This window comes from Rissa tridactyla, chromosome 2 (genome assembly GCF_028500815.1).
Source record: "Rissa tridactyla isolate bRisTri1 chromosome 2, bRisTri1.patW.cur.20221130, whole genome shotgun sequence".
Taxonomy (NCBI): domain Eukaryota; kingdom Metazoa; phylum Chordata; class Aves; order Charadriiformes; family Laridae; genus Rissa; species Rissa tridactyla.
In genome coordinates, this window is record NC_071467.1 from 52414183 (window position 1) to 52432880 (window position 18698).

At 42.7% G+C, this 18698-nt stretch overlaps 1 long non-coding RNA gene across 3 annotated transcripts; it reads left to right on the top strand.

The window, feature by feature from the left end:
- The first annotated feature begins 8704 nt into the window (after positions 1 to 8704).
- On the top strand, positions 8705 to 17999 carry LOC128904862 (uncharacterized). 3 transcript variants are annotated; one of them, XR_008464655.1, is made up of 4 exons: positions 8705 to 9788; positions 10493 to 10548; positions 10705 to 10876; positions 14054 to 17999. It is a non-coding gene; the product is annotated as an uncharacterized LOC128904862 (long non-coding RNA). The 3 variants fall into 3 exon arrangements; XR_008464656.1 differs by having other exon boundaries at positions 15094 to 17999; XR_008464657.1 differs by having other exon boundaries at positions 8711 to 9788; positions 17046 to 17997.
- The last annotated feature ends 699 nt before the right edge of the window (positions 18000 to 18698 follow it).

An 18698-nucleotide genomic window follows, 5' to 3' on the forward strand; every position in this document is an offset into this window, starting at 1 on the left:
CTCTTGGGTTTTGGCACCCCAAAATTAAAATAAGGCGTACTACTGCCTGGCTCAGCAGGAACCTCTTCAAGGGACTGCGTGAGAGTAACACTTTTCCTAAAGTAACCAATGTGCTGTGTGGTGTCTTACAGATGGTGGCCGAGCTGCGGTGGGAATTTTAGTGTTATGAAACGTCTGTACTATGGTGCTTGGGTCCTCTCTACATCTGCCATGATCATCAGCGTCAGAAACTTGAACATTATGCAAAAGCAAACTTGAAAATCACAAGACTGAGCTATTCGTTTCTAAATGAAATTGAGGGTAGCAGGGAAAGTACATCACTCGTGAGACTTGAGGAAGGAGTCCAGTGCTATCAGTGAGTCAGAGTTGAAAGCAGACAGATATTAGGAGTGGTTTATAAAATCCTTCAAGAGTTGCTACTAGAGAGGGAACCAGAAGTTACTAAAATTGGCATGAGAAGATGGGCATGAAATGGAGACAGGTAAACACAAGGATCATTAAACTACTGGTCAAAACAGAGTCTACTTTGACTTCATCAAACACTTTGGTCAACTACCTGGTTGTTTAACTGCCCGCTGACTGGGAGAACAATGTTGCTACTCAAATCTTATCTGGTTTCACTGGAGACGAGTTGCTGAGCAACCAGTTAGACCAAGAGCACGCTAAAGAATGTAAATGCCACCTCCCTGCAAAGAAGTTTGTCCTTCATTGCATTGCCATCGAGCAGACTGCCTCCTCCTGTAAACATCAGTTGACACTTGCCTATCGGGGAACAAGAAGGGAAATTCCACCATGGCATTCAGGAAAAAAAAGCCTTTCAAGCACTGGTTGCCCAGAGGGACTGAGGAATCTCCATCCTTCGGCATATTTACAACTTGACTGGAAAAGAGCCTGAGCAGCAACATGCTAACTCGGCCCTGTTCTGAGCAGGGGGCTTAAGCATGTGCTCTCCAGGGGTCCCTTTTTTCTATCAACAGTAAGCAACTGTGTACCAGCTCAGTAAAAAAGAATGGACATTTTTAGGTACTTTTAACTTCCCAGTAACGTAGGCTATGCTGCGGTAGCTAACATGAAAAGAATAATACAGTGGTGAGGTGTTAAGAAGCGGATAGCTTGCACTCACATAAACCCACATGCAGGGACACCTGCACGCTTTGACATTAGCTGCTCTACAGGAAAGCAGTCCAACAACAAAATACGAAGGTGGAGAGAGGGGTGCTTGAGGCTGAAGAAACCCTTGGAAAAAGCATGAATTCTTGTTCTTGCCAGATTTTGTTTCCAAGATGCTTGAATTGAGCCCCTGTAGCAAACTCAGCAAGAGGTCTGAATTAATGGAAGGTAATATAACCTGCATTGAGAGCTGGTTGCACAACTCGTGTACATGCTAAACCCTTTCTTTCTGGACGTCCTTTCCAAGGTGGTGCCAGAGGGATGAAATAAATTCTGTCTCCTGAATGGGGGAAGATCTATCAAGTCATTTGGTCTGGTATTTTGAAAAGTCTAGCAAAAGAAATGGTCTCGCATTTATCCTCAGAAATGTATAAGGTTTTCCGTGTTTAAGATAACTATGCTAGGGGACATAATTTTGTCCCCAGTCACAGGGGAGAAGCGTGCAAACCGTGACCTCAAAGGTACTTACTTCCATCTATGAGAAAGATTCAATTACATTGAATGGTTTCAGTTCCAGGAAAGTAATCTCTGATAACTGTCAGAAATCAGTCTTTCAGATATGAAAAGCTCTGCTTTCACAAATTTTATCATTCTGGTCACTATGTTATGCCATTTTCTTGTCTGTAAGTGAAGTCCCTGGAGCATTAGGAGCTCCTTCTCATGTGCTCTGTGTCTAACACAGCAAAATGACACCAACCTCTCCCCCCCGTACCGTGGCAACATCTTCCCTGACCCAAGCCTGGGAAAACTAGACCAAACATTTCAGCATAGTGGCAAGATTAGTGCCAAATCCCAAAATACTGTAACTTCATTAGCCTGACTGAAGACCCCTGCTTGTACATCTGAAGATTACATTACCCCTTTCTATTCAGCTGCTGTGCCTCTCTTTTCTGAGTCTTCCAGAGCCATCGCTCCAAAGTATAGTTTCTCATCTTAATACTGTGGCCTTCATTCTCTGTTCTTAGATATATAGCTTCATGTTTATCTGTGATAAAGTAATATATTATATGCTTGCTTTCTGTTTACCAGCTGATTACATCAGTGACCTATTTTCATTTCTGTTCCTCTGGTCTTCATGTCTGTCTGTTGCAATATGATGAGTTTGTTTTCTTCTGTACCACAGATCAAAATGGAAAATGGCCAGGAGACAATCCAGGTGGAGCTCCACTAGTTAACACCCCTCCTGAACAAATGATTTGTTGTCTAGCATTCAGACTGAAAATTGAGTCAACCACTGGATTTTGAACGATCTGGTATATTAATTTGCAGTAACTTCATGACTAAAGAACTGTGCAAAACTAAAGCCTCATGCTTTATAGCTGTGTTCATAACTGTCTTTACAAATGAAGCTCTTACTCTTCTGAAAAAGATACCAGATTATCTCAGCAAAATCTACTTTCTGTAAATCCGTGTCAGTGGGCATAAATAATCTACTTCCTTTTATTTTGGTATTTATTAACACAGTCTTTTTGGGCAGCATGTATTTCAGGCTATGGACTTCCATCGGGCCCATAGCCAGAAGAATCCAGGCAATGTCAGGCTATGGGCTGGACAGAAGTTCACAACCTGAATTGCCCGGGTTATTCTGTCGGTCTTTCAAAACACTGTTCCAGCGTGAACTTCGTTCCCACCCCCTGGAGATCCCTGGACTTCCAGTTCTTCTGAAAGTGAGTTTTAGTGACTCAAAGCATTTGTCTATCAGCTCTTTGAAAGTTTTGGGGTGCTGATGGTACACATTTTCTGATTTTAAGATGTCTGGTATCACAGCTGTTGTTTAGAGTCTTTTGAGGCACCTAGTGTTTCCTGCACAGCAGTGACACCACTTGCTTTTCTCCAAATGCAAAACTGGGGTATTTGTTGAAATTCCTAAAGTCCACTGCCAGCCTTTGTCCATCTTACAATTTATACTGTGCATAGGCAAAAATCCCAGGCAACCTTGAGTCAAAAATGAGAGTCTTGATAAATTCCCTTGAAGTATTTCTTAATAAGAGCAAGTTATGTTGGTTGAAGCTTCTCACCTGCCTGTATCACTGATGACATTCCTACCATTCCTATATAGCAGCTTATAGATTATTAAAATCACTTTGTTCCTATGATTTTAGAGCTGCATTCTTCTGAAACGGTTATTATCCATATTTCTGCTGCTCTTCATCTCTGCAGCATCCTTGCACTTCTGTGGTTCTCCATGACAGCGGCCTTCTCCTGGCTGCCCTTCTCCTGTGTGCTACTCGTTGTTCTCTCCTTTCAGCAGAAATCTTTATTTACCTTCCCGAGAGAGATTCGTATCTGATCAGCACAGCCTTAGTGCGGGAGACGTATTAAAATGTTCCTACAATGCTCCAAGGGGAGGCTCTTGGGAGCCAGGGGGGGATCCCCCAGCAGTACCCCCGCTGCTTGGGGTCCTAGGGGAAAGGGACAGGGTCACTGGGGATTTGCAGTGCCAAGGGCGTCATCCTCCCACGAAACCTTTCCTCTGCACCTTTGGGAGGATGACGCCCTTGGCGCTGCTTGTGTGTGGAAGTGAATGACCTGATCGTGGAAGTAAGACATGATTTTTATTTTTTTAAAATATGATGTCATGTTTTTGGTTTTGTTTTTAACAGATTTTCACAGCTCCACACAATCGTCAATGCTTCATAAAGTAAGGAAACAAAACAAAAACACCGAAGGAGTAACAGCTCTGCTGATAACACCGGCCCTGGGGAGCGCAGCCGCAGTGCCCCCTAGCGGCCCCTGCCTAAAATTTAAGCAGTTATTTTCTCTACTACACAGCTAAGTAATCCTTTTCCTTTCTGTTTAGACCCTTGCATCGCTATTTTTTTTTTTTCCTTCCCTGTCCGGGCCAGCCCTAGTGACAGTAAATGTCTGTGGACATGTTATGGTTTGAGATATATTGTCATTTTATTGTCATTTAGATGATTATTCTATCACCCAGTGACCCCTCCCCACTTGGGAAGGGGAACCAGGAAACAAGGAAAAAAAAAACCAAGGAAACACAAGGGTTGAAATATAAATAGATTTAATAGGATAAAACTAAATAATTAACAATAGTACTAACCAATAGTAATATAAGATATAGAAGGATTATACTCAGCCAATTCTATCAGCAGGAAGCAGTGCACTCCCAGCAGTAGACAACAAATGTCGGACACTGTGAGTGCTGCGTCTTCAGGAGGAAGGGAAGGGCTCAGGGGTCCAGCACTGGGGCAAGAAGTTCTCTAGACCGACGCTATCAAGGGAGAGTGAAACTACGCAGCAAACTTTCTAATCTATGTTGAATGCAATGTTCATGGTACGAAATAATCCTGTTGGTCAGCTTGGGTCAAGTACCCAGGCCTTGCTCCTCCTCGTCCCTGCACCTGGCAAGGCTCAAACACCAAGGCCTTGAATCCCACATAGCCTAGCTGGCTATAAAGCAAATATTTTCATGAATTCAGACACTAGTCTTTCGACAGTGCAGTCTTCCCAAGTGTTAGAAGAGAAGTTAGTCTTGTGTCGCTCAACCCAGGTCAGGTCCACAGGTGAAATCTCTGCCCCGCTGGAGAATGTGGCAGTGATCCACATCATTTGTAATCGGTTGGAGTCCCTTGTCATTCTAGTCAAAGTATGCCACAATATAGCAACAGCACAGGCTGCCTGAGGAGATGTTGTGAACCTGACCATGGAAAGGGCCTGTGCACGTCTGGGGGAGCATCACTTCTCCTCAGATCTCTCCAAATGGTACAGCATCGCTATGTCAAGCTACAGCTCATTTTTATAGCTGTCAGTACACTAATTTAAGGTCAGTTCACGGGAGAAATGCAGGTTTAGCTTAACTTCTCATCACCAAACATCTGACTGAAATAAAGTCTGCTTGACGGTACATGCGGGTGTGCGAGCACACCCTGTTCAGGATAGGGTGGAACCAGGATGTTGCCTGCCCAAGAACGCGCGGCTGCCACTTGGCAAAGCACACAACCCCTGGCAATGGGCCCAGAAAACCAGAGCACCCCATAAAAGAAGTAAAACAAACAAACAAACAAAAAAATAATGCAAGCAGAAAAGAGCTCTTAAACAGGCTTCCTTACTTGGGCCAGAGGCAGATTTTTTTTTATTTTTTTATCTTGTAGTCCTCCTGTAAGCAACATCCAAGGACAGAGAAGGCACTGCCTATCTACCTTTCTCCCCTATGGCTGCATCTTCCAGGACAGCCCACTCACCACCCTCAATCCCCCTTTTTTTTTCTGATCATTTAGGCTCAAACAAAGGAAAGTTTGCCCTCAAGTCACTAATGAACCCACTTTGGATAAGCCGGTCTCCTCAGGAACCAGCAGCGCACTACTGCATCAGGCTGTCCATTCCTGTCACTAGACTTCTTGTAATCACACTTCAAAGCTTTGCCCCTACATTGCTCCAATCTCTTTGGTGTCCACCCTGTGATATCCGCATGGAAATGGCATTGTAAACTCCATCAGGATGTACGCTGCCAACGTGTGTCCAGCTCCTCAGCTGGGTCCAGGCTGGATTTTGGCAGGCAGGGCTAGGGAAATACGAAGGGTGCACATGACCCGTACCATGCCTCTTTACTGATAGGAACCCGGCTCTGTCTCTGTGATCATCTCACATTGCTTCACCATCTTCAGCATATGAGGATGGAGGCAAAGTGGATGCAAAAGAAGAGGTTGAAATCATAGCCTGCAAGACATCTGAGGCAAAGTGAGGTAGGCAGCTGGGGACGGCTGCAATACAGAAATTAAAGAGGTTCTGACTTGAATCTCCATTTAAAGGAGACCAGTGACCAGCAACAGTACCTGGAGATGAAAAAATTACAAGAAGTCAAGAACTGGCTGATGAAACTTTTTATGACAGTATTGGAGCAAGCCCAAGATCCACCTGCACAAAACTAACATTATTTCAAACAGAATTCAGCTAAAATAATGATTTATGGTTTTTTACCAAACTGTTTTACAGTATGTGACTGCAAACTTCTGATCTGATACTAGGAGTCCTAAAGCCAAATTTACTGTGTCCCCAACCTACAGCTCCTTAAAGTATTGGCAGTTTTTTTCTTTGCATATTTCTCATCTGACTGGTGGTCTGGTGCTATTTGCTTATAGAACTGAAAATAGCCATTGCCTGAGGTGACTAGATTTTCAGGGAAGCGTTTCATGTAAGATCTAGCTGCAGTCTTTGAACACGACAAACAGCCTGCATTGAACTACTCGATCACACCAATTAGAGTCATTCACAACTGTAATTATGACCCAATATTTAAGATGCTTTTTTAGAAACAAAATCCAAAAATGAAAATTTAGAAATACTTGAAAAATTAGAGGAATAAAAGAGGATGAAGGAACTATTTTTTTTTTCCTTTAGCAGGAGAGCTTTTCCTGTAACAGGCACAAAACGAACAATTAACCTTTGTATTGCACTTTTCAACCATAGATTTTATGGTATTTTACAGAAGTGCTCGAGTATCACTGTCAGAAAAACTGAATCAAACCCAGTGGAATTACTTGCTGTAGTTCTGCCAAAGAGGCAAAAGCAGAATTAAATGCTATTAACTGTCTTATCTCTTAATTCTCTACACTGACTGTCACTGCTGTAAACTGTATTATCTATTCTGAGATGGAAAGGTGAAAAACTGCTCTTTATGCACTTTAGACCCTAGTGAGGATCAAAACATATTACTGCATTAATCAAACAGCACTGCATAAATCAAATGCACTGTTCTTTTTTAGAAGTTATCTGTAGCATTTTTATACCACGTAATAGATTTATATTTGACTGAGCCTTTGCAAATTATTCTTTATAATAGTTTATATACTGCAGACATTTGTTTATAAAGTAAAAGAGATTTTTGCTCAAAGGGTTCTACATGTTCCGATCAACTCATGGAAACCTCAGGAACACTGGAGAAGGCTCCCTTTGGTTTTGTCAATGCCTACATGAAGAGCTACTGTCAGTTGTAGCTACAGGGTATTCCTTCCTGGTATACACTTCCAGACCACCAAGGTTTTTTAACTTCAAATCCTTACATCTGAGTTTTTTTCTTAGAAACAATGCATGCCCAGTGCTGTGTAAGTTAAAATATCATTAAACATTTGTGTGATTTAGCATGGTAACACATTTCCTGACAACTAAGGAACCATGGACGTTTCAGAGGGCACTGCTGAACCATTTAGATGGCCCGAGACTAAAGTTTTATTAGTGTCCAGTCTGTCCACTGATCGCACTCTGCAATTACGCATGAAGTAACTCATTTCTCAAGGACTTTGCAACGTCATTGCAGTGTACCAAAGTAACTTCTATTCTGGAATCAATGGGACAAAAGTGCTCTAATTGCAAAATGTTTGTAACGTTTCACAGTGTCTAATCCAAATAGCAGATCTCTGAAGTGTCAAGTTAGCTTAGATGGAAGACATTTAAGGCTCAGGACTTGGTCTCAGGTCCACTGTTGGTACTAGCAAATGCTTTGAAGGTAGGGAAAGGAGTGCCTTATTGTTGTAATTGCTGTCCTTTGGCTGAAATACGTAAATGAATTGCATTTTCTTCTGCTGAGAGCTGTTTATCCCAACGTAAACGTAGATACAAACAAACAGAAGATAGCTGGTGTTTTCAAAGCCTGAATGTCTATCCCACCTTCCCCAGTCTGGCTCTCAAACTACAGAGGGCCAGCCTTTCCAGTTCCAAACTATCATTGCTTCACGCAGTTGGAAACCGCTTGGGATTTGTTTGCGTTTTTTTAATGCCATTCCCATACTCAAAAAGTATTGAAAAAAATGAATCTACCCTATGACTTGCCAGGAGGATGGTCAATAACTTTTAGATAAATGTGAATTGAGTCCCTGTTGAAATCTGCAGACCCGAGCTACAGCTGACAGGTCAAGCAAGGGCAGAGTTTTACTCCAAGGAACTTTACCTGTGGGATGGCCAATGCTTAAAGGCGTGAATTCAGGCCGGGAGTCCTTCCTTCAGCTAAACACATCCTAATGGCAAGGACAGCCTACCTACTTATGCTTGGGTTTTCAATGTTTTGGGGTTATTTGGACATTAGTATAAAATGTATGATCTAAAAATCACCCAACACACTAGCTCATAAAACATTTGTTATATGAAGCGTATTTAGCTGTCTGATACAAAACAATCATGAAACAAAGATTTGTTCTACTCGCATTAAGTATTCAAGGGTGTCGTGCTGCTAGAACGTGGCTTTTTTCCCCCTAAATCTGTAGGGGGGGCGGGAATTTCAGCTGTATGTTATTAGAGAAAGGCCTTGGAGTTCTCAGCACCGATGGTAATGTCAGGAAAAGCTCATACACTGCGTGGCTCATAGCCTCCTGCTGCTGAAAGGTGTTCGTAGCTCCTGGCAGTCTCCTGTTGACACCAGCTATCTAGTGACATCGTCACGTAGCAAAATCTAGTGCTGCAGTAGTGATAGGTACTGAGCAAATGCATAGCTGAATTTCTGATGGTGTTTCTCTTCTCTCACTAATATTCTTGTACACCTCTGAGACCACTACTGCTACATACTTTTTTCATTTTGCTCTTTCTTGCAAGGAAAAGCTTACCTTTTCATTTATAAGCTGACTCTTTTCAACAACAATAACATGATGAAAGCTTTTACTGGAAAAGAACAGAGAGTTAATTTTTTCTGGCTGGCCCCAAGTGACCCCTTGTTCCCACTGCCTTTGAAATTACTGGAGTTTGCTTACCCTGAAAAATTACAGCTATAGGAAAAGTTATGCTTCACTGATCTATTTTAAAAAGGAACAGCAGAATTTTAAAAATAGAATCCCCATTTTTTTTTCTGACTGTGGCATCTCCAACCCAAGTATGTTGATGCAATTTCCAAAGCACTAAGAAATGTCTTAGGTCACATTTAAGTCAGGTCAGCCAAATCCAGGATCAGTGAAAAAATGAGTTGTTCATCTGGTCTGGAATGAGATCTTTCTTCCCATCATTCTTAGTTATAAAGATATCTTTTGTGTGGTTGAAGCTAAATTTAAGCCCAGGCAGAGTGTATTTGTGTACTATCTATGTGTGTTTTATGCATCAGCAGCACACTGCGTTACTGGTAGGCTGCGTACACAATTAAGGCTTTATGATCTTTGAAGTTGGTTAATACAAAGATTTATATATTTGCAGCAATAAAAGTCTGGGAAGTAATGGGAATAGATGTTTCTTAGAGCTACCGTCTGATTCTCCTTTGACTTGTGTTGGTTTGGCTCCATTGTCTTCAGTGGAGTTAATCCTCACCCTGATTTGAGCACCAGAAGAGGAGAAGAAGAAAATCCATCCCTGAATGTATGTATTCCTAGGGAGCTCTGCTTTTGTAGAGCTTGCTTTTCTTTCAGACCATAGCCCTGCGCAGGAGAAAGCACCGAAAGAGCGAGCAGACTCTGCCATGGAAATTAAACCATGCAGCATGTTTCTTCCACTGAGCAACTCACAGCAGCATCTTCAAGACTGGGACTGACCCTGGCCCTGACGCCCAGCTCCCCAAGGGGCCAGTTTGCCTGGGGGGTCCTTCCTCCTCGCTGGTGATGCTCCACCAGGCAGGCAGGAGGGAGGTCACGCCTGGGCGCAGGAGTGAAAGTCACATTCAGAGAAGTGTTGTGGATTGAATGAAGGAAACGGTAAGGTGAAAACATGCTCATTTAATATGTGCATTGCTATTTTGTAAAGAACCGTTTTACGGGCTGTTTCTTTCTTTGTCAAAGCATTCAGCTATGGCGATAGGATTTAAAAGTAAAATGAGTTGAACTTTAACAGATCTATAGTAGCAGTTAACTAGCAAAGGAAAGTCCGTGTCTAGCTATTTCCTGGTGCTATAATGTTTTGATAACAATGGTACACAAAGACTTGTTTTGTTTAGTATGCGCCATATTATTGCATTTCAGACAAAGTCTTGATTCTTTAAGTCCAAGACAAAGTCTCGATTCTCTCTGTTTGAGACAAAACACCAGGATGAAAAATATGGATTTGAAATGTCCCAAGCTACAGAGGAGTAAGGAATAAGATTAGCATCAATTTCTGCTTCTAGCTACAATGAAAACAGAGATAAGGCAAATATGTATTTTCTAATTGGAGGGACAAATTTAGGAAAGATTTTGTTCCTCATCATCCCCTGTCAAATTATGAAATCAGAAAAATGAAAACATTCTTCCCATTCTTTGCTTACGCACCCTACCTTAGGCAGACCTGTCCTTTCTGTGCTGAGATTTGCTTTCCTACAGCGGCGAGTTTCCCTTCAAGAGCTCACAGGCATGGAGAGCAGCTTTGTTTACCACCCCCAGATGCAAACCTCATTAACTAATGTTTACTTCTTTTGTGTTTTCAGCTTTCAGTAATGAGCCTGGTTAATGGATAGTGAAGATGATGGTGGTGGTGAGAATGGTAAGGAAAATTCAGGAGCTGGGTTTACATCTTTCAGTTTTACAGGCTCATAGGCAAAATGGCTATCAGCCATTTAGCTATACCCCCCAAAAAAACTCCTAACCCTTGGAGATGATGAATCTTTTACATAGGTTTTGGTTTGTTTGTTTGTTTCAGGATGGTGGGAAACAAAGCACAGCCAAACCCCTGACTTTTTGCAAGTTATAAATACTGTACAAAATTCTACTTCTGACACCGGAAAATGCTTTCTCCTGTTGTTCAAAGTGACTCCAGGTGCTGATGCACTTAGTACACAGTGCAAGTAACCCAACTGGAATGAAAAAGCAAGGTAATTGAGTTTACATTCATCTGTCAATATTCCTAAGGGACAGACTGTTCAGCCTGCCAAGTTTGCTCTGCTTATGCACGCATAAGCAAAGCGTGAACTTAAACCGACTGGAGATTCCCACAGTAGATTCTCCCTGGTGAATAGGGGATCTCTGCTGCTGTAATCGGGTGGAGGCGATGCAATCGCTCCTACCCAAGTTGTTCCCTCATGTCCCACAATATCGGGAGGTGGGCTGAAGGTCTGGCAGGAAAAGAAAGAAAAGGTTGTGGTAGGACTGAGTTTTTCTGCATCAGGTTTTCCCCTGATCTAAGCCTCATTTTCAAAGGACAAAATATTACCTTCTTCCTAGGCTTTTCTATGCTTCTCACTATTATAATATCTGAGAGTTTCACATACACATATATTTCTTTATCTCTTTACTATACCAGTGGAGTGAAGGATTGTCATCCCTATACATGAAATGGAACAGGGGGATCAAAGTAAAAAGTTTCTTGTAACTTTGAGTGAGCAGTCTGGGACAGTTAGGAGTGGACTTCTTTAAAGAACTTGGGTATTTTATACTTTAAACAGTTATATATTTGACTAACTGCCATCCCTCATTTAAGATAGTTCCATGAAAAGGGATCTCCATGTAGCTAGACTATACAAAGAGTAGCAATCTCCATCCCAAAACCAGGAGCAAGTCAATGCCTATAGCAGAGCAGTAGCAGAGCAGACATACAAGACATGTGAGAGAAGAAGCTACTATGGCCAGTGTTTAGTGCATATTGGAAATATATGAAAGAAAAGCAGAAAAGATGGAAGAATCTGAGAAATGAAGCAATAAGGGAATACTCAATCCTGTGGTCTGGGAGGAAACCAGGGAATGTGGCTCTGAGGAAAACTGAAACGAAGAGCGTCTTCAGATGAACTCTGGGTGGCAGGAGCTGGTGGGGACAAGAGAAGGAATTGCCTCCTACTGTTTGGCTTCTGCTGCATGTGAGGAAACAGAGTTGTAACTAAGTCAGGGAAAAAGTGGATCCACCACAAATTTCTTGCAGCAGAAACAACCCTTAGCACATTGGCTCCAATTCCATGTTAAGGCACAAGTCCATGGAAAAAAGCATCTGGCTCCCAATTGGAAAGGAAGGCCCTGACAGCAGTTGCCAGTGCACAACAGCTCCAATGCGAGGTGGGTTGGATCTACTGTGTATACGCTACAAAGCTGGCATAGTCAGGTCCAGGAAATCTTTTTGGTCAGATTTAAAACTGGAAGGACTCAAAACCACAAGCATGGGGAGCTGGGATCCTTTGTGCATGCAGGTCAGAGTTACCTTCACACGTGCGTGCTGTGCCCAGGGCTGCTTAGCTAGGCTCCCCTTCCTGAGTTCTCCTGCTCTCGCTGGCATCAGGTGTCTCGCTGAGGAATCTGGACTGGTTGGTGGCAAGCTGTAGTTTCTCTCATGGTCCACTGTGAGGACCTGGGGTTTCAGCATGGGTGGTGGTGGCTGTGATGAGTAAAGAACCTTGCAGATATGCAGAAACCAGTCCTGATGAACCAGAGCCCAAGCCAATTCACCCAATGTAAGCAGGAGTAGTTGACCCAAGCCTCTCTGTCTCCCCTTCAAAGAAGTCAAGCAAGACCGAAAAAGGGCTGTGGGCAAGCAGGAGGGGGCCAGACCCCCAGAGAAAGGCAAGTCCAAGTGCCAACAGTTGAGCCCCTGAGGCTCTCTGACCACAGGCAGCTACAGGTCTAGTTGTTGAGCCTCTTTCTTCTCTTCTTTCCCATGAATGAAGGAAACTTGTGCTGGCTCTTGCATAGCTAGGACCAGAAATGACTTTTAGAGATCTCCCTCTGAAGGTATCCATAGGGGTCCCCTGCTCATATCTCAAAGCAGTGACGTGGTGGTGGTAAGAAGAGGATCAGCTTCAGCTATGCATAAGCATGCTGTGCAGCAGCAACTGGAAGCAAATGAGAGTGCCCTCATCAGTCTGGGATATGTGTATGAAGAAAGTCAGACTACGCAGTGGCATCTCCCTGTGCATAAGGGGCTTTGGGTAGGGGTACTTTGGCCATAGTAACAGGACCGTGTAGCAAAGAAAGCAGATTTCCAAGCATCCTGGGCGTGCGGTGACCGCTCTGTGGAGCTCAGTGTGCCCTTCCCAGTCTGACAGCCATAGCAGCTGCGGGATCTGCTGGTACTCCCATGCCTCAGGCAGCCATCGCCTCCAGTGAGAAACAGGGAAATGGGAGAGGCAAATGCGTGAGAAAGGGGTAAACAGTATTTTGCTCAAACTAAAGTGGTGAATGTTCTTGCTCAGCAGTTGTTCTCAGCTACCCCAGCGTCCCAGGCTAAGCTCCCTTCAGAAAAAGCTTGTCTACATAGAAACTGACCCAAGACAACATCTTCTGTAAGAGAGAGGCCAAAGAGGAGACCAGGATGGGAGAGCAGACAAATTCACCCCTTTTGTTGCTCATCCTCAGTTCAGCCCAAGGGAATAATCATCAGTGGCCTTTTCCCCACTTTGTACAGTGCAGGCAGACAGCATTTGGGTCTCAAGCCTTTGGTGATTGCTTTGAGGGTGGATATATACTTTCCCAAAATGAGGGTTCTTCCTCCCTAGGAAAGCAAAGCCAGCAGTCCAAATTGGAGTTAGAGAATCCAATATATTTACATGAACTGCATATCACCTTACAATAATAAAATAAATAATGAATGCAATTTATGATTGGGTAAGTTATAATAATAAAATATGAACTATTTATGCAAACCAAAATTCTTCACCTCCCAGAGGCAAGTATTCAGTGCACAGAGAAACTCTTTCGAGGTGCATGGCAGGGTTGACGGCAAGCAGCAGCTCCACACCTTTCCCTGGGAAGGTGTGAGCAGAGGACAGGCCAGCAAACCTGGAAGCACATTAAGTAGTTTCCCCAGCTGTTAGTGTGGGTTACTGTGCCCTGGCTATTATCCCCAGCTCCCGGCAGAGTTGTTGATCACCATGCCCCAATATGCAGGTTATTGTTTCCAGTTTCTGTTGTGCATTGCCGTGCTTTGCTGCCGCAGTCGCCTCTTCCCCCTCCCACATGAATTGCTGCAGAGTCAGGAGAAAGGCAGCAGCTCAGAGGTGGGCAAAATAAAAGGCAGCAAAGGAGCTTTGTGGACTACCTGCTTGCTTTTTCTTCTCTCTCCAAGCCAGAACGTTTCTCAGCACGAGCAAGGCAAAATGTCACTTGGCACCGGTACCAAAGATAAATGTCAGTATTTCCCTGGCAGTTAGAAACAACATGTTTCCAAGTGTCCAAGGAGTTTTTTCTCTTAGAGGAATGGTCTCCCCACTGTGTAGATCACCCTTTCTGCTGGCTGTGCATCCTCCAGAGGGCAGGTGAGCAGAGTTTTCCTTCCCCGCCGCAGGGGAGCCCTGAGAGCTGCCCTGATGCTGGCGGTAAAGCTGCTCCCTGGTACTTGCTCCCCCAGGGGTGCTGCAGGCAGAAGCGTGCGTTCACCTGGGGAAGGGCAGGAGCAGCAACGTCGCCTGCCTGATAAAGCCACCCCGAGCTCCTTGGTCGCTATGGGGTATGCTTACACAAAATACAGCAGGCTAACATGATTCAAAGTAATCAGAGAAGACAATTTACAGTCCTGCCCCTTTTGAATGCTGCAGAAAGAAAGAAAAGCCTTATGGCAAGTTGGAGCACCCTGCAAAGTGTAGCAGGATAAATAACCTCCTTGCAAGCAGCAGTCGAAACAAAAACAGGATCAGCAGCTGCTCTCCCCACCTCACAACTTGTCCAGCCTCCGCCAGGTTGAGCTCCAGACTGCTGCCAAGTTCTCTTGCTTTGGAGGAAAATGCTTAACAGTTTGATCGACTGAGATCGCTGGACAGCATCCTTTGGAGATATACAAGGATTTCAGGAAGCAATAGCAATTATGGAGTGGCCACGACATGACTGTAACTTCTCATCATTGATACAGGTGTACAGAGCTTTGAGTGCACACTATTTTTAGGCATCTAGATGCATTCCTGATGAAGATTCAGCTTTTAACCACTGCAGTTCAGTAACTCTTCTGTTTTGATGTCTTCATTTTTTCTCATCGTTATTTATTGTTATTTGATCTTACATTTGTTTCCAAGAACTCTGTCTAGGAATATCATAGCAAAGATAACAGTATTTTCAGCAAAGAAAGTAATTCGCGTGTCTCATCCTGGATCATTTTTTTCTGTGTGGTTTTATACAGAGAGGAAACTGAAACAATCGTGGATACAGGCTGTGGATGAACATTAGCTACCAAATTTTATTTCAGAAGAATATTGTTAGGAAATTAAGATTATCACAGGAAAAGGACTTGACTTTTTACTGGTGCCCATGTGAAATGCTGATCACCTATATGCTTCAGTAATCCAGCATATCTGTGATAGCTGTTGGGTAATTCCGAGTATTCCCTCTGCAGTCTAACCTTCTTCAGGCAAAAGCAGTATCCAAGCCCACGTGTACAGTTTCCACAGTAACAACTACAACAAATCAGATGTTTTAACATATGTTTAGGAGGATTCTTCTCAGTCTGGTGGAAAGGAGAAATATCAGAGAGAAAGGCCGTATCATTCACCAACTGTACAATTACTTGGCTGGTATGAGGCTATTGTTCCCTCCATGAGCAGCAGATCTATGCAGATAGCAATTAGTGTGGTCAGAGTTTTCCTAATATCTGCGATGAAATCCTGGCTGTCAAACTGAGAAAATTTTCTGTCCTATATGGAGAAATATTTCTTCTCATAATGTACGCTGCTCAGCACTGGGGTGGTGAATAGCAGGCTTGCTCAGCAGAAGTCAGATTAGAAGAGTCTTCTGTGTTTAGGAATATTTTATTCACCATAAGTCTTTTTAATGGACTGTTGACTGACCTCTTTGCTTCAGAAAACAGTAGACAAAGTAGCCTCTCCATTTGTTGGCTCTTATGTCTGGAGATGAGCGGTGACAAACTTGCAAGATGCAAGGTTTGCAACTTGCAGACTTCCATGCAAAGACCGTGAAATACAGCTTTGAGTTGTTACTCACGGAGGACTTCACTGTGCTACGTCAGACTGTCTCTAGGATACAACCTGACACTTTCAAAAATGGAAAGAGCTATACAAAATTACATGCTCCTCTAGAGTTTGAGTTAATTTCAAGCCACGAAGTTAACCTTGGAGCCTTGTGCTGACTCCACATACTGAAGCTATGGAGTTACACGTCCCATCTCTGCAGCAGCCCTACCAATAGCTACTGTTTGCAAGCACAGATTTTCGTTTAAGATCAGGTTTTCTCGCAACGCCACTCACTATTGCACATTCAATTAAGACAAGCAGTCTCTGCAGCTGTGATAACTTTCATTCCACAATGAAGCTGAGATGTTTGTTAAGCAAAAAAACTCCAGTCCTTGGGACAATTAGCATCTTGGCGAGTCTCCTGCAGCGATATCTGGTGGACAGTCATTAGTACATCAAATTACGTATGCTTGCAATTTGATCTTGACCAACGCAATTTCCTTCGCTTCTTTAGGATTCTTTCACTGCCTTTATGCCCAAGGGATAGATGGAGAAGATAGCTGTACACAAAATGCTTCAGCTGTGAAGCTAATACTGAAAAGATACACTGTTTCTGTATAAACTCTGCTCTACAAAGCCTATTTTAACAATCTGTGAAATTCAGCATTAAAAAAAAAAACCACAGGAAAATGTAGTTCCATCTATCCAAACTGGCCCTTTTTATAGTTTATTATGGCCTATGTGAGAGACAATGTCTTATCTATGTCAGAGAGGCAAAATGACACGCAGAGAGTTGTCACTTGGTAGGATTTGCGGCCTATAGTTTAGCACTAGTTAAGCATTCAAGAAAGCATATTTGAATTAGCTGACTGTGGAAATTATCTTAACTGTATAAGCAATATCAAGAGGCAAGAGAGAGCACGGACAGGTTTGCCTCTGTCACAAGTTACAGAGCAGTTCAGAGTTCAGATTACACAGGCCAGGGTAATCTTATTAAATCAAAAAAAAGGAAAACTTCTAACAAAGCAAGTAGAGCTTTATTTTCAATAAAAACATTCTGGTTTAGATTATTATTCACACTTTTATGATATCTGTAGTAATAATATTTTAGGTATTTGGGAAGTTTTACATCTTTTGGGAAGTTTAACATCTTTATTGTTTTCAGGAGGCCTTTGAGAGTCAAAGTCATTCATCTCAGAGACAAAATTTTTCATGTCTTCCATGAATTTCTGCTTGAGATTCATTGAAATGGCAACTGTTGGGAACTACCACTGCTTTTCTCTTCTTGGTTTCTCCAACAAAGGTCAAGGCAGTCTGCCAACCTAGTAATTGGACAACATCACCGTTTTAAAGACCCGAGTTCTCACTGACACTAAAATAGTAATAGGCGATGAAGCATTAGGAGAAAATGTTCTCCTAAGCAAAAGTAGAATGGAATTTCTGGACTGGATTTAACAGAGAAAAGGGTTAGGAAGATTTAGTAAGGTAGAGGAAACAAAACCTGATTTCTACTAATCAGTCTTCCAGCTCCAGGATCTGGACCAAATAACTCCTATTTACGCTTGACATCATACCTCTGCTCCAAAGCTGATGAAACAAATGCCTGCAATGACTGCTTCTGTAACTGAATAAATGGCAAGGATCTGTGTTTCTCTGTACATGTTGCAGGGGGCTGTCCTCCTCTAGATTTTTTCTCCCTAAAAAACAAGTTAGGACATCCGATTCCCTATGCCCCAGTCACTAAATAGTGTCATTTAAGCTACAGTGTCAGTTCCTGATACATTAGAAAACAGCAGATTTAAGACTCTCTGGGCAATCTTTTTTTGTCCCTCCCCATACGCATATGTTTTCTTACAAACCCTTCCATGACACAGTCATATTTTAGACTTTCCCACAGGATGCATGCCTCATTCTGTACAACACAGGATAATCACACCCAGTGGCAGAAATAAATTAGCATAGCAATCTTAATCTGGTATTTCCTAATTTTCCTAATTTCCTTGTCCTTCAATGTTCAGCTGCGCTAATCTAAACAATATTCTTTCAATGTAATTTTTTTATGTTATCATTTAAATATATGTATGTGCATTTGTGTATCTCTCCATCTATCTGGATCTGTTAATGTATTGGTAAACACAAAAGAAAAAGATAAAAGTTGTTTGTTTTTAATTCTTTCGGAACCGTTTGATCTCTCCTGGCTTGTTTTAGCAGCTGCCTGACTGTTTTTCCTCGTATGTAAACTTCAAAGTCAATCAGAGGTCAAAACTCTGGTCGAAGACAGAATAATGAAAACAAGGGTGACTGGCGTATGTGATGGGAAGAAGCAGAGGAGCTGGGTTGTAGAATATTGCCTGTTCCTGAACACAGCAGGGGGGAAATTATCTACCTCTTGGACATAGCATTTATTGATCTGAACATTTGTTGTAGTTGTCGAGGCCTGTATACTTGCCTGGAAATGTATCTCACAGAGAAATGAAGGGTACTGCCATGTACTGGAGGACTTGACATTCTCTGGCTATTCTTGGTTCAAGCAATCTGGAAATAGCTTAATAGATTACCGTAAAAATGCTGGAGAAAAACAGCCTTCTACTGGTTTCTGTTGAATGCAGAGGCCTTCAGGGGCGGGTACAGGTTTTGATTCCCAATTTGTTATTTGCAGTTTCTGGTCATAGGAAAATCAAAGGAAAAGCAAGGCCTGGAGAGGCAGCTTCTGCAGCAGAGTGACGTGGAGCATTTTCTGTAGGCATGTGCAGTCATGGTACAGGATGTGTCTTGAGTTCACGCTTTTTTTTTTTTTTTTTCCTTCGGGAGAACATCT